The sequence below is a fragment of the Pan troglodytes genome, chromosome 10, assembly GCF_028858775.2.
Source record: "Pan troglodytes isolate AG18354 chromosome 10, NHGRI_mPanTro3-v2.0_pri, whole genome shotgun sequence".
NCBI lineage: Eukaryota > Metazoa > Chordata > Mammalia > Primates > Hominidae > Pan > Pan troglodytes.
In genome coordinates, this window is record NC_072408.2 from 120,567,045 (window position 1) to 120,581,892 (window position 14,848).

At 47.8% G+C, this 14,848-nt stretch overlaps 1 long non-coding RNA gene across 1 annotated transcript in view; it reads right to left on the reverse strand.

Moving 5' to 3' along the window:
- Positions 1-281: 281 nt before the first annotated feature.
- LOC100612405 (uncharacterized) overlaps positions 282-14,848 on the reverse strand; it is a 30,446-nt gene continuing 15,879 nt past the window's right edge. Inside the window, exon 3 of the long non-coding RNA XR_128543.6 lies at positions 282-3,470. This is a non-coding gene — a long non-coding RNA (uncharacterized LOC100612405). The remainder of the gene's footprint in view (positions 3,471-14,848) is intronic.

Sequence of the window (14,848 nt, forward strand, 5' to 3'; positions counted from 1 at the left end):
GAAATGGTCACAAGTTTCTGCACTTGGTCACTGAGAGGCTGGGAGGATGAAATATGTAGAATGCTCAGCACAGTGCCTGGCACCCGACAGGCCTGCAGTAAATAACAGGCAGCTGGATTGAGGCTGCCGGGGTGCAAGTTCCAGCTCAAGCTTGAGCAAGCCCTTAGTGTCTTTTTATTTCTGTTTCCTCACCTGTAAAATGGGAAGAATCATAGTAAGTCCCTCATCAGGTTACTGTGAGAGTGAAATGAATTAACATGCATGCAAAGCTCTTAGACCACTATCTGGCACGTCCGAATCTTGTGGAAGTGCAAGCTGTTTTTATTATTACAGCAGTGCCCCCTGACCTGAGGGGGATACATTTCAAGACTTTTAGTGGATGCTTAAAACCATGGATAGTAATACACAGATGGTCCCCAACATATGATGGTTAGACTTATAATTTTCTGACTTTACAACGGTGTGAGAGTGATATGCATTCAGCAGAAAACATACTTACAGTACCCATACAACCATTCAATTTTTTACTTTAAGTACAGTATTCAATATATAAGAAGAAGCTGGGCACAGTGGTTCACGCCTGTAATCCCAGCACTTTGGGAGGCCAAGGTGGGAGGATCACTTGAGGCCAGGAGTTCAAGACCACCCTGGGAAACAGTACCTCGTCTCTACAAAAATAAAAATTAAAAGATTAGCCAGGTGTGGTGGCACGCACTTGTATCCTAGCTACTCGGGAGGCTGAGGTGGGAGGATGGCCTGAGCCCAGGAGTTCAGGGTTGCAGTGAGCTATGATCATGCCACTGCACTCCAGCCTGAGTAACAGAGCAGCCTGTTACTCAGAAAAAAAAAAAATTAAAATTAAGAGATGAGATATGCAATGCTTTGTTAGAAAATAGGTTTTGTGTTAGACGATTTTTTTTCAACTGTAGGCTAGTGTAAGTGTTTTGAGGATGTTTAAGGTATGCTAGGCTAAGCTCTGATGTTTGGTAGGTTAGAGGTATTAAATGCATTTTCAACTTAAAGATCTTTTCAACTGAACGAAGGGTTTATCAGGACATAACCCTATTGTGAGTTGAGGAACATCCGTACTGTTTTTTCCTATACACACATGCCTGTGGTAAAGCTTAATTTATAAATTAGGCACAATAAGAGACTAACAACAATAACGAATAAAATACAACAATTGTAACAATATACTGCGATAAAAGATATGTGAATGCGGCCTCTCTCTTTCTCAGAATATCTTAGCATACTGTACTGTACCATGGGTAAAGGGGACTACTGAACATGCTAGCTATTGGTTTTACTTTCCTCGATGCTGCAGTTCTTTGGGAGCTTGAGGTTTCACCTGCAAAATGGGGATAATAGCAGTTTATCTACCTAATAGGTGAGGATTAAAAGAGATAATGTAGGGAGATAATGTATATTCAGGGCAACTTGAATCTATGTTCCTGGGTAGAAACATTATTTTTAATAAGACAGATAATGTATGCAAAATGCCATCTTAGTCCATTTTCTGCCGCTATAACAGAATACCACAGACTGGGTAATTTATAAGGAAAAGACATGTATTTCTCAGTTCTGGAGGCCGGAAGTCCAATAGCAAGGTGCCAGCATCTGGTGAGGGGCTTCTTGCTGTGTTATCCCATGGTGAAAGGAGGAAGCACAAGCTAACATGAGAGAGAGACAGCAAGAGAAAAGGGGGGTCCACTACTGCGATAAGGGTGTTAATCCATTCACGGGGGCAGAGTTCTCATGACCTGATCATCTCTTAAAGTTCTCACCTTGCAACACTGTTGCAATGGCAATTAAATTTTAGCATGAGCTTTGGAGGGGACATTCAAACCACAGCAAATGCTTATCTCAGGCGTGGTGCTTAGCAGGCACACAATATACTCGTAGTGATGATTATCTGTTCACACAAGCTTGTGTTGGAATAATTAAGGTATTTGACTTCTCTGTCCTCCAGAGGAGGTTCATAGTGACGTACGTGGTAGCAAATATGTATCATAGGTGCTGTAACTACATAAAACAAAGGCACATGGGTCTGGGCAGCTAGGATAGACAATTCCAGTCTCATCTACATCTACTCTTCAGGCAGAGGAGGCATCCTGGCACCTCCATGCCTTTGTGCTGGTAGGATTTTCCTCCCTGTATTCATTTCCTAGGGCTATCATGATGAAATGTTACACACTAGGTACCTTAAAATAACAGATGTTTATCATTTCACTGTTCTGAAGGCCACAAGTCCAAAATCAAGGTGTTGGCAGAGTTGATTCCTTCTGGAGGCTCTAGTAGAGAATCAGTTCTCTGCTGTCTCTCTTTTCAATTTCTTTTCTCATTTCTCTTATTTCTATATGCATTAAGACTCAATCTGGCTTAATGCCAAAGGGTATTTATGAACTCAAGTAACTGCAAAGTCCAGGAGATCGTGGTGGCTTCAGGTGCAGCTGGACCCAGGGGCTCAAATGATATTTTCAGGCATCTGCTCTCCCACCATCTCTTGGCTCTGCTCTTCCCTTATTGGCTTTATTATCAGGCAGGCTCTTCTATCATGGATGCACATATTATCAGTAGCTCAGCAGAAAGAGAGTGCCCCTTTCAGAATAGTTCCAGGCAAAGCCCTGCATGTCACTCCCTTGGTCTGGCTTGAGTCACAGGTCCAGAGTTGAACCAATCACTGTGCATTTGCTTGTCCAGGCTTGAGACCTTCACTCATTTATAACTGGGGGAAGGAGGTAGTGCCTTCAAAGGGAAATTGGTTTGAAGTTTCTATACAAAGGGGGAAGGTATGATGAGCTTGCCAAAATACTGACTATTCTCCCCACTCTCCTTCCTTTCCTCTGATTCCACCTCAAATGCTGAGCTGGACTCATGATGTGTGCAGAGACCCTGAGTCCTGGGTGTTCTCCAAGAGCACATGCTAAGTGATGGGTGGGGTGAGAAGAGACAAGCATTTGAAAGGTGAGATGTCAGGGCAGAAGAAGACCACTCAGCACCAAGAGTTTCTTTTCAGGGAATAAAAATGTTGAGACTTGAGGCCATCAGGTCCACTGCCTTAGTAGTATAAATGGAGAAACTGAGACCGAGGAGGTGAAGGGACTTGCTTGGGGTACCCTGTGAGTCAGTGGCAGAGCAAGAAGCAAAACATTCATCTCAGATTCCTGGGCTGGTCTTCATTCCTCCACACACTTGCATGGTCAGATGGGTGGTTGTTTTGTGGGATGTAGCTACCTGCTTGAAGGAGACTCTGGAGATGGTGCCCAAGAAGAGGTGCCATTTTGGATGGACACTGAAGGATGAGTAAGCTTTTGCCAGGGTAGAAGGAATGGAACCCATACATCCAAATCCATACATCCTTCCATTCTCCCTTCTTCTCTTCCTTCCTTTCTCTCCCTCTCTCTTTCATTTGATTCTCCCTCTGGCCCTCCCTCTGGTGTGACTTTGGAGGGAGTGATCCTGGCTAGCACCTGGGAAGAGAGGGAAGAATTTGTTACAGCATCCAGGACTGAACCCATGAGAGCCTGAAATGGAGGGGTAGTGGTGAGACCAGAAGTCATAGCGTTCAAAAGCTTCCCAAGAAATGCAGGTGTCCAAGCATGGAGGGTGCAGCTTCCCAGGAACAAAAACAAAACAAAACAACAGCCTCAAAACCAGGAAGTGTACCTCCCTTGCCCAGAGTGGCCACTAAAAAAATTAATTTTATTGTGGTAATCATTTTGCAGTGTATTCATATGTCGAATAATCACATTGGACATCTTGAATATATGCTATTTTAACTTTTCAATTATACCTCAATAAAACTGGAAAATAAGTAAATAAAATAATGAAAGACAAAAATTCCAATTCACCAGTGAGTTCAGGCGCAGTTCCCTGGGGATAGCAAAGCTTGTGTGTTACAAATGCTTAAGGAACAAAAGGGAAACCTCGGAGTTGGAGAAAACCATTTAAAGCTACATGCCAGCCTCTACTTTCCCTCTGTCCAACCCCACACAATTTATAATCCCAGTCTCCCTGGCAATTAGCCCAGATCTCCCTCCACGGGGAGGGGTAGTTAGAGCTGGTCATGTGACCACGGGGTCACATGGCCCAGAGCTGGGCAGAAGCAGTCCAGGTCCTCAAAGTGCTCCATGTGCTTTGCTCTGTGGGGCTGATTTGTCGCCCCTTCTGTCCCAGCTTGGCCCGCTTGGAGGAACACCTGCTGTATTGGGGTCTGCCTCTGCACTTCCCAGCTTGGTTTGCCTTCTCCTGTGCTAGAGGGGAATGACTGGGAGAAGAAGCTGGGGTGGTAGGCTTTGTGGCCTTGGCAAGTCCTTTATCCCAAAAATGGAGGCTCCTAAGTGAGCCTTAGTCCTCTCCTAAGTGAGCCTAAGTGAATTATCTGCTAAGTAAGCCTTAGTCATTTTCTAAGTGAGCTTCACCATGGCTTTCCTCAGCTGCAAACTCCAGGAGCTGCCCCTCTCAGGGACAGTAACAGCTGAAGTCCTCATGGAAGGGGGAACCTCTCCACCCTCATCCCCTCACCCCCTGCACCTCTGGGAGGTTCCTTTCCCACACCAAGCTTGTTCCCTCCCCACTTTAGGTTTCTGCATTTGCTGTTCCCACTGCCTGGCACACCATTCCCCCAGCTCCTCCAGTGGCTAATTTCTTCTCATCCTTGAGGTCTCATTTTAATTGTCGCTGTCTCTTGTCATCCAATTACTGCCTACCCTCACCCCAGTTCCCATCATTGCCTCATCACCACATTTCTCCGTCTTCACAGCACTCACCCTATCTGAAACTATTTGTTCATCTGTCTATTGCCCATCTCCCTTCTAGAATGCAAACTCCATGATGTGTGTCCCATCTTACTTGTCTTATTCACAGCTGAATCCCCATTCCTGATAACTGTGCTCAACACAGTAAGGACTCAATAAAGTTCATGAATGACTGACTGCCTCACTTTGCAGATGAGGAAACTGAGGCTCAGGGAGAGTAAGTGATTATCTTAAAGTCCACCACAAACTATCTGCAGACTCTGAAGTCCTTATTCCTTTCTTTAGGTTATACTTTTCCCCTCATCTGTAAAATGGGGACAATGATGGCTCCTGACTCTAATGAGAAAGTTACAGGACCTAGGAATACCCCTTCCTCTAGGTGGGAACTCGAATTAGAACAACACAAGCCCAGGTTTCTTCTCCCTCTTCAGGTGGGAAGCCTTTCAAACAGTGCTAGCAGTGCCCAGGGAAGGAAACCATAAAACCCGTGACAGCATGGTTTATTGCACCCATGCAAACACACCCCCAGGCCAAATCAAGTTTCTCCCAAATCATAAAACCCTAGAATGTCAGCGCTGGCAGAGAACCGGGGGACTGTGTAGCCTGGAGGCTCCCAGACCTCACTCAGCAATGGCCTTACTTGGGGAACAATTTTGAAACTCAGATTTCTAGGCTCTACCCTGAGCATCTATGCTAGTTGGAAGTGCAGAGGGTTTGCTGGGCTCTAACACCTGGAAAAAACAAAGGGAGGAAGCAGGATGGGGCATGGGGTTGGGTCAGACCACAGATGTGCAGATATGACACATTTCTGCCAGCCCAGTGGGGAGCTGCAGATCAAAGGTGATTAGAGGAGTCCTCAGTTGGGCAGAAAGGACCATGGCCTTGGTGCCACTGCCATGCTCACTGGCCAGGTGCCACCCTAAGGAGATCATGCCCTCAATCTCCCAGGGCCTCGCTCAGCCACTGGCCAGGGGCAGCCCAGAAAAAGCATGACCTTGAAGGAAGCAAACACAGATGAGCTGGAAGTTATCTACAGAACACACCCCCGCAGTGGGGCAAGGAGGCTTTTCTTGAAGGGAAGGCAGCGCATCTCCATGCTGCTGCACTGCTCAAATCCATAAATCATAAAATCCTAAATCATAAAACCCTAGAATGTCCCCTGGAGGGACCTGAGATTTGGTATTTTAGTAAGTTCTCTGAGTGCCTTAAGCTCCTAAATGACTCCTTTTCCAGTGCTCTTTCCTTTGCTCAAGCTTCTCCAGGCCAGCACAGTCAAGATGAGCATCCATCCCATATCTGGTAGCCACATTTCAGGAGAGATGGAAAGAGGCAGGTGGCCCAGGCTTCAGGATCTGAGAGAGATGGTTTAGGGCCTTGGTTCTCAACCAAGAGTAATTGTGTCCCCAGGAGACATTTGGCAATGTCTGGAGACAGTCTGGTCATAACAACTGGGGCAGGAGGTGCTAGTGGCCTTTAGTGGGTGGAGGTCAACGATGGTGCTAACATCCTACAATGGATAGGAGAGTCCCCACCCCAAATAATTATCTGGCCCAAAATGTCAATAGAGCTGTGGTTAGTAAATCCTGGTCCACGACTTTCCTGAAATCAGGGATGGTATTTGGTGAGTACTAGGTGCATTTTCCTGATTTTGGCTTCCCCAGTTTGGGCTGTGACCCAGACTAGGTTAGGACCTTCTGTCCTCTGGGCTCTGGCTTGCCAGAGCCATCTGGTGCCTAAACCTGCCATCCTTGTGTTCCCTCCAGGCCTTTGCACTTGCTATTCCCCCTGCCAGAACAATCTCTCCTACCCACCCCCAGCCTTCTTCATCACCTGATGCCTTTATTCATCACTTACTCTGTGCCAGGAACTGTGCTCAGTACTTGCCTGGTTTTTCTCATTTAGTCCTCACAAGCACCACCCTCTGAAGGTGGTGTGATTGTTGTCCCCTATTTAGAGATGAGGGAACAGAGACATAGAAGGGTTAAGTGGCTTGCCCAAGGCCACACAGTCAGGGAGTGATAAAGCTGGAATCCCAGCTCAGGCAGGCTCCAGAGCCCAGAATCCTAACCACTGCACCACCCTGCCTCCAACAGTTGCCTTCCCACACTGTCTGTCCGTGCACTGGTCCGCAGCCTCCTCCAGGCTCTGGGCTTGGTGTGGGCAGGGACCTTGTGCCTGGCATGGTTCCTTTTACAAAAGGGGCCCTCTGGAAACATTTGGTGAGTGGATGAATTCATAGCATTCTGGTCTCCTTTCTCAAAGCTCTATGGCTACACTCAGGTCAGCATCAGAAGGCAAAGAGCCTGTGATCCACCGTTGAGTTAGAATTGAGCATTCGAGTTCCTGGTTCTCATTGGAGAGTGATGGAAGAAATGACCACTTGAGGAAGGCTTCTCTAGGTTTGGTGGAAGCCATAGACACCTATGTTCATTACTGTGACTCCATGTCCCTTCTGTGAATGGTCACAGGATAGAGCTTGCTTTTGAGGACATCATGTCTAGGGAAACACTGGGCCCCTTCCTCACCTTGGTGTTTCCAGTGCTGGGTGTGGTGCCTGCTGAACAGTGGTGCATTAGATTCCAAGGGCAGCTGTAATAAATTGCTACAAACTATGTGGCTTAACACAACAGAAATTTATTCTCTCATGGTTCTGGGGGCCAGAAATCCAAAATCAAGGTGTCAGCAGGGCCATGCTCCCTCTGAAGTCTCCAGGGGAGGATCCTTCGTTGCCTCTTTCAGCTCCTGGTGGCTCCAGCCATTCCTTGGCTTGTGGCTTCTTCACTCCAGTCTCTGCCTCCATCTTCTTGTGGGTATGCATGTGGTCTTCTTCTCCTTTTCTGTATCTTATAAGGACATTTGTCATTGGATGTAAGACCCACCCTAAATCTAGGACGAGCTTATCTTGAGATCTTTAACTACATCTGCAAAGACTCTATTTCCAAATAAGGTCACATTCACAGGCATCAGGGGTTAGGAACTGGACATATATTTTTGATGCCGCTATTCAACCCATGATAGTGAAGTAGTTACAATAAAACAACAGTATTGGTATCAATGATACTGATATCCACGGTTAATTATTCAGTTCCAATCCTGAGTCCTTTCCATATGCCTTGGCCTTATTAAAGACTTTTTTTTTTTTTTCAGAGTCTTGCTCTGTCGCCCAGGCTGGAGTGCAGTGGTGTGATCTCGGCTCACTGCAACCTCCGCTTCCTGGGCTCAAGCGATTCTCCTGTCTCAGCCTCCTGAGTAGCTGGGACTACAGGCACCTGGCACCATGCCTGGCTAATTTTTTTGTATTTTTAATAGAGACAGTGTTTCATCATATTGGCCAGGCTGAACTCCTGACCTCATGATCCGCCCGCCTTGGCCTCCCAAAGTGCTGGGATTACAGGCGTGAGCCACCATGCCTGGCTGGCCCTAAAGACTTTACCTGCAGCGTCTTCTTTGATACTCACACCAACTCTCACTCCTCCCCAATTCACAGACAAGGAAGCTGAGACTCAGAGAGGCAATGTGACTCTCTTCCAAGGTCTTAAATTTCCAAACCTGGCTGTGCATCTGAATCACCTGGGGTGGGAGAGCTTGTCTTAAAAAAAAATGCAGATTCTTATACCTTATCCACAGATGCTTCTGACTTATGAAGGTCTAGGATGAATAAAAAATCAGCATTTTTATCAAGAGGAAATTTCCTCCTAGTTAGGTTTGGGAATGTGTCCTGGTTACTGTTGCTGTGTAACAAATTACCCTGCTCCTTAATGGCTTAAAACACTCATTTTAATTTGTTCTGGGTTTTGTGGGCCAGGAACTTGGGAAAGGCTCAGTTGGGCGGTTCTCACTTGAGGGTCTCTCATGCGGTTGCAGTTCACATGTTGGTTGGGGCAGCAGTCAGTTGAAGGCTCAGCTGGGCTGGATGTCTGAGATGGCTGCCTTCTGGTGACTGGCAGGTGATGCTGGCGCTCTGTCAACAGGGGCTTCTCCAAGTGGCTTCTTCAGCATGGTGGGCTCAGGGGCACTGGACTTCTGAGAGAGAGGCTCACAGGCTCCAGGCATGAGGAGATCACACAGCATCACTTCTTCCATATTCTTGGTTATAAGTGAGTGACAAGCTCATCCAGATTCAAGTAGGGAGAGGAGGGGGACAGAGACCTCACCTCTCAGCAAGAAGACAGTCAAGGAATTTGTGTTCATTTAAAAAAAAAAGACTATGACAGAGTGGCTGCACATTACCTAGCAATACCTTCCTTTTGTCTTTTGGCCGAATGTTCATTGAAGTAGGTTATTTTAAGATGAACATTATCCTGGAAAAAGGACGTCAAGCCAGGCTGGAAGACCTCACTCCTACCTACCCCATCCACCCGATTCCCACCCCAACCAGACTGGAGAAATGTTGTTTAGTCACCAAGTAGGGGGACAAAAAAGAGAATGGAAACTTCTATGTCGGCTCTGACACTTTCTTTCCCTCAATCCCATCCATGCCATCTGCTGTGGTCTAATGTTTGTGTCCCCCCAAAATTCCTTGCCCTTAATGTGATGGTATTAGGAGGTGGGGCCTTTAGGGGGTGGTTAGGTCATGAGGGTGGAGCCCTCATGAATGGCATTAGTGCCCTTAGAGAAGAGACCCCTGAAAAATCCCTTACCTCTCCCACCACGTGAGGACACAGCTAGAAGGTGCCATCTATGAACAAGGAAACAAGTCCTCACCAGACACCTAATCTGCTGCCATCTTGATCTTGGACTTTCCAGCCTCCAGAACTAAGAGCAATAAATTTCTCTTGTTTATAAGCCAACCAGCCTATGGTATTTTTGCTACAGCAGCCCGCATGGACTAAGACACCATCCCTCGTCATGGGAGAGAGGAGGAAAGAAGGAGGTCTCTGTGTTTCAGTATGAACCAGTTCTAAAGGCAGCCACAGCCTTCTGGTTCCCGAAAACAAAAGTGGATCGGGGGTTGTCTGTCCCTTGCCCTCCCTTGACAAACACTTCTCCCTCTATCTTTCTGGGTGACCAGCTCCTATTCTCTTTGCCTCAGTTTCCCCTCTATATCTGGGCTGAAACACAGATTGCAAACTTGTTAACAGATTTCATGTATCCCTTTTAATGCTTTTAATCTGAATGTGCCGTCATTTTTAAAAATAAGAAAATTTCACCTTTAAGCAAAATCTGGTTTAAGCAAAATCAGCACAGCTGGCCTTTCTGAGCCCCTCTTCCTGCATGGCAAAGACTGAATAGTGGCCACCCCCATACAGGGGCCGGGGCTCACATGTTGCCCATCCCTCAATGCCTTTCAAGTGTCTTCCCACCTGCCCAGCCCCTGCAGGCATTGGAAGCTGCAAGCCATGGTGTACATTGTACATTGTGAGTTAGATAGCTTGATGCCCACTCTGCAGATGAGGAAACCGAAGCACAGAGAGTTTAAGCAACTCCCCTGAGGCCAAATGCACAGGCGATTTCAGGGCCCAGATTCAGGACTCCTTCTCCCTTTTCTCCACAGGCACTGCCGCCTCTGAGTGGTCAGCACTGCCCCTCAGAGAGAGGCCTACCTGGTTCATTTCCCAGAGAAGCACCTGAATGATGCTCCTCCCTGTTTATCTCTTCGAGGGGCTAGGCTATTTCAGGGCCAACCTCCTCACCATCTTCACCTGCAAGGCATTTCTCCTACAAGCTGGGAGAAGCCTGTTTCAGAGAAGATTCAAGAGACAGAGCAGATCCTGCTTAATGAGCAGTGGGCAGCAATGGAAGAATGAATGTCCAAGGAGTGGGGGAGGGGATGCTGTAAGGAGAACCGGTGAGGGCACCCAGTGACTTCACGGAGCTGGCCACCCTCTCTCCTGTTGGTGCCTCAATCCACGGGGACTCCAGGTAAGAACTACCTGTGCCATGAGGGCCCTGTCGGCTCTCAGCTCCCATCAGGCTCCTCCTGTGCCCAGTGCCCCCAGAGAGCAAGGGGTCCAGGGGTTCCTGCCATTCATTCACTCATTTGCTCATTCATTTAACAGCACAAAGTGTATTTACTGAGCAACTACTATGTGCCAACACCAGGAACTGCCTTAGGACTGGGAACACAGCAGAGAATAGGTAGAAAAAGAATTCCTGTCCTGGTGGAGGTGACAGTCTGTTGGAGGCGGCAGATGGTAAATAAATACATTGACACACAAAATCATATATAGGAGGACATGCTATGCAGGAGGAGCAAAACAGAATAAAAGGCCAGACAAGAACGATAAGGGTCCCTATTTTGCATGCAAAAAAAGGAGAGGAGGGGAGGGGAGGGGGAGGGAAAAACCCCACTTCCCTGCAAAGGGACATTTGTAGAGACAGGGGTCTTGCTATGTTGCCCAGGATGGTCTTGAATTCCCGGCCTCAAGGTAATCTTTCCATCTCAGCCTCCCAAAGTGCTGGATTAAAGGTGTGAGCCACCATGCCTGGCTGGGGCAAACGGACATTTGAGAAGCCACTGGCATGAACTAAAGGAGTGGGCCATAGAGGTGGAATGTTCCAGGCCAGGAACAGCAGGTTGGAGTCCCTGAGTGGGCTGGGTACCTGGGGCACCCAGGCCAGGGTGGTAGGGATCAGGGGAGATCAGAGAGATCACAGGCAGGATCTGGTAGGTGCTTGGTTTTAGCCTGCGTGAGATGGGAGCCGTGGAAGGAGTGATAGGATCTGACTTAGGTTGTCAGAGGCTCACCCTGGCCACCAAGTGGGAAATGGATGTGGGGGGCAGTAAGGCCAGGATGGAAGCAGGGAGACCAGGGAGGAGGCTCTGGTGTCATCCAGGTTAGAAGCAGTGGGGGCTTGGACCCACGTAGGTGTAGAGGCAATGGGACAAAAAGGTCAGACTCATGGGGAAAGTGACAGGTTTGGGAACCTCCACCCCAGCCAGCTGTCCCTCCTCCCTTTCCTGTATAGGTGGAAAAGGAGCAATAAGTGATAGGCCCATTTCCAGATTCCTGGATGGGTGAGGGAAGGGCTCCCAGCTCCTCAAAAAAGATGCCCTGCTGGGAATCCACTCAGCCTCCCAGGAGATGGGGCCTGGGAAGCCACATTGGGGTTAGCAGCAGAGCTGGTGAGTTCAGTGCTTGGGCAACGGTATCAAGTGAGACCCACATTTCCCCTCTAGTCAGTCTCTCTAATGCTGGTCAGCCATCTCAAAATGCATGTCTTTTGCAAGAAGGGTCTATTGTGGCTCATGACATAAGGGCTAAGTCTCCACTCTGCCACTTACTAGCTGTTCGACCTTAGGCAAGTGGCTGCACCTCTGTGAGCTTTAGTGTTTCCATCTGTAAGTTGGGGACCTTTAAATAGTGCTTATCATCTCAAAGGGTTACTATGAGGATGGAATGAGATAGCGTAATGAAAGCGCTTAGCACAGTGCCCGGCACTGGCCCTGTCAGAAATGGCCATGATATCTAGGAGCTCTTCCTATCAGGAGGTAGAGTCTGTTTCCCCAGTCCTTGAACCTGACCTGGCTCTGTGTCTTGCTTTGTCTCCTAGAATGCAGGGGAAGTAATGTTGTGCCCATTTCAAGCCTCAGCCTTAAGTGGCCTTGTAGCTTCGGCTCTTGGAACCTGATGCCTACAAGCAAGGAAGCCTGCGCCAGCCTGTTGGATGATGAGAGACCCCTATCCCTGTGGACAGCCAGCCAGCCGCCAGACACGGGAGTGAGGCCTAGATCATTCAACCAATGTTCAACCTACCAGCTGCCTGCAGACACATGAGCAAGACTGGCCAAGACCAGCAGAGCCAGCCCACACCAAAAGTGTCACCCAGCCAACTCACAGAGTCACAGACAAAATCAATTGTTATTCTGAGTCCTAAATTTGGGGGTGGGTTGCTGTGTCATAAACACCAACTGACCCAAAGCCAACTCAGCTTGTGTGCCTTCCTGTTGTCTAGGCTTAGCACAGGTGCCATACTAAATAATGCCCCACCCCAAATGTCCACATCCTAATCTCCAGAACCTTTGACTATGTGACCTTCCATGGCAAAAGGGATTTTGTGGGTGCGATTCAGTTAAAGATCTTGAGCTGGGGAAATGATCCTGGATTATCTGGGTGAGTCCAATGTTGCCACAGGGATCTTTATAAGAGGGAGGCAGAGTCAGAGAAGGAGATGTGATAATGGACGCAGAGAGAGAGAGACTGGAAGATGCTACACAGCTGACCTTGAAGAAGGAAGAAGGAGCTACAGGCCAAGGAATGCCGGTGGCCTCTACAAGCTGGAAAAGGCAGAGAAACAGGCTCCTAGAGCCTCCAGGAGGAATGTAGCCCTACCGATGCCTTGATTTTGGGACTTTTTTTTTTTTTTTTAGAGATAGGGTCTTAAAAAAAAAACCCTATCAAAACTCAGAACAATGATTGATTTTGTTTGTGACTCTGTGAGTTGGCTGGGTGAGTCTTTTGGTGTGGATCTGACCCTTGGCTATATTGCCGAGGCTAGCCTCGAACTCCTGGATTCAAGCGATCCTCCTGCCTCAGCCTCCCAAGTAGCTGGGACCACAGGCATGCACCACTATGCCCAGTCTCAGGACTTCTGACCCTCAAAACTGTAAGAGAATAAATGTTTGTTATTGTAAGCCACCAGGTTCGTAGTAATTTGTGACAGCAGTAACGGGAGGCGAACACAGCATACTAGGTCTCTGTGCCCACTGCACTTCCTGCCTTCTGATTAAAAGCAAGCTGGGAACCCGTTTTCCTTGAGACAGATGACCCTGACTATTGACAGGTATAAGGAATCAGAGTAAAAACAGCAATCATAATAACAGTTACTATTAATTCTTGAACCCTTATCACATGCCAAGCACATTAGGCTAATGGCTTTGTATATGCTATTTCATTTAATCTTCACCTAAGTCATTTGAGGAAGTACTATTTCCAGCCCCATTTTACAGATGGGGAAACCGAGGCTCAGAGAGTTTCTAAAACATACCCAAGGCCACACCACTAGAAAGTGGCAGGAGAGAGTCACATCCGGGTCTGTATGATCCCTGATGATCAGACACTCAAACCTTCCCTGGGCTCAGCTCATGCAGGAGGAACCCTCTTCTCCCTCCCATCTCTGTTTTGCCTCTTCCCCAGGTCGGGCAGGGGGGCTTCCCATACATTTCCCTTACTCTCAGCCCCTTTTTCTTTCTCCCTAAGCCTCAACAAAAGGCTCTTTCACTCTTCACATGCCATTTTATCCGGCACAGACAGCCTGGCATTTTTGAGAGGAACTTTATTTTCTTTTGGCTTTCTCTCTGTTTTGTAGCAAAGAAAATAGAAATTGCAAAATTATAGACAAGTTCTCAGACTGTAGATTTCTGATCCCAAGAATTCCCTGCAGCCAGGACCGGTTGGCACTGATGACTGGCACAACACCTGGCTTCCCCTCCTCCCAGCTCCAGGCCTCCACCTGCTGGGCGGCATCTTGTCTCCCATCCTTGCGAGAGATTTACCTAAAATTAACAGTACACGATGATCTCACTTGTAGAGGACGTCTGTGACTCGTACTTGACTCCTTGTTATGTGAGAAGCACTCCAGTTCTTTTAGGGGAACCGCAGCTTGCTCCCTCTCAGGCCAGGTGGCCTTGATGTAGCTGACTCCACCCCCAACTTGTGGGAGAGGCAGGTGACCCAAGGCCAACGACAGTGCCACATCCCCTCTCCCATAGTGACTGGTCCAGGCACGGGCATGTGCCCCAAGATGAGCCAATCAGAACTGAGGAACAAGGATGGCTGTGTCTTTCCTGGCACTATCGGGTAAAAGTCACTCTCATTTTTGTTGTGGTCAATGGCTGAGCAGCTGGCGACCATCGTTGCCAATGTATGGGGAGAGGGTGCCTGAGGCTGAAGCCAACACAGAGGAAAGTACAAGTGAGATTTCAAAAAAGACAAACTCTTGAGGCCATTGTTTGAGGACCTGGATCCAGCTGTGCCTGAAGTCCTAGATATAACCATTAACTTTTCAGTCAATGAGAACATAAATTGCTTTTTGCTTAAGCCACTTTGTGCCAGGTGTCTATCACATCCAGCTTGACCAATGTAATAGCCAACGTTTATGAAGACCCGTTTATTTTATGTTTTTGAGACAGAGTTCCACTCCGTCACCCA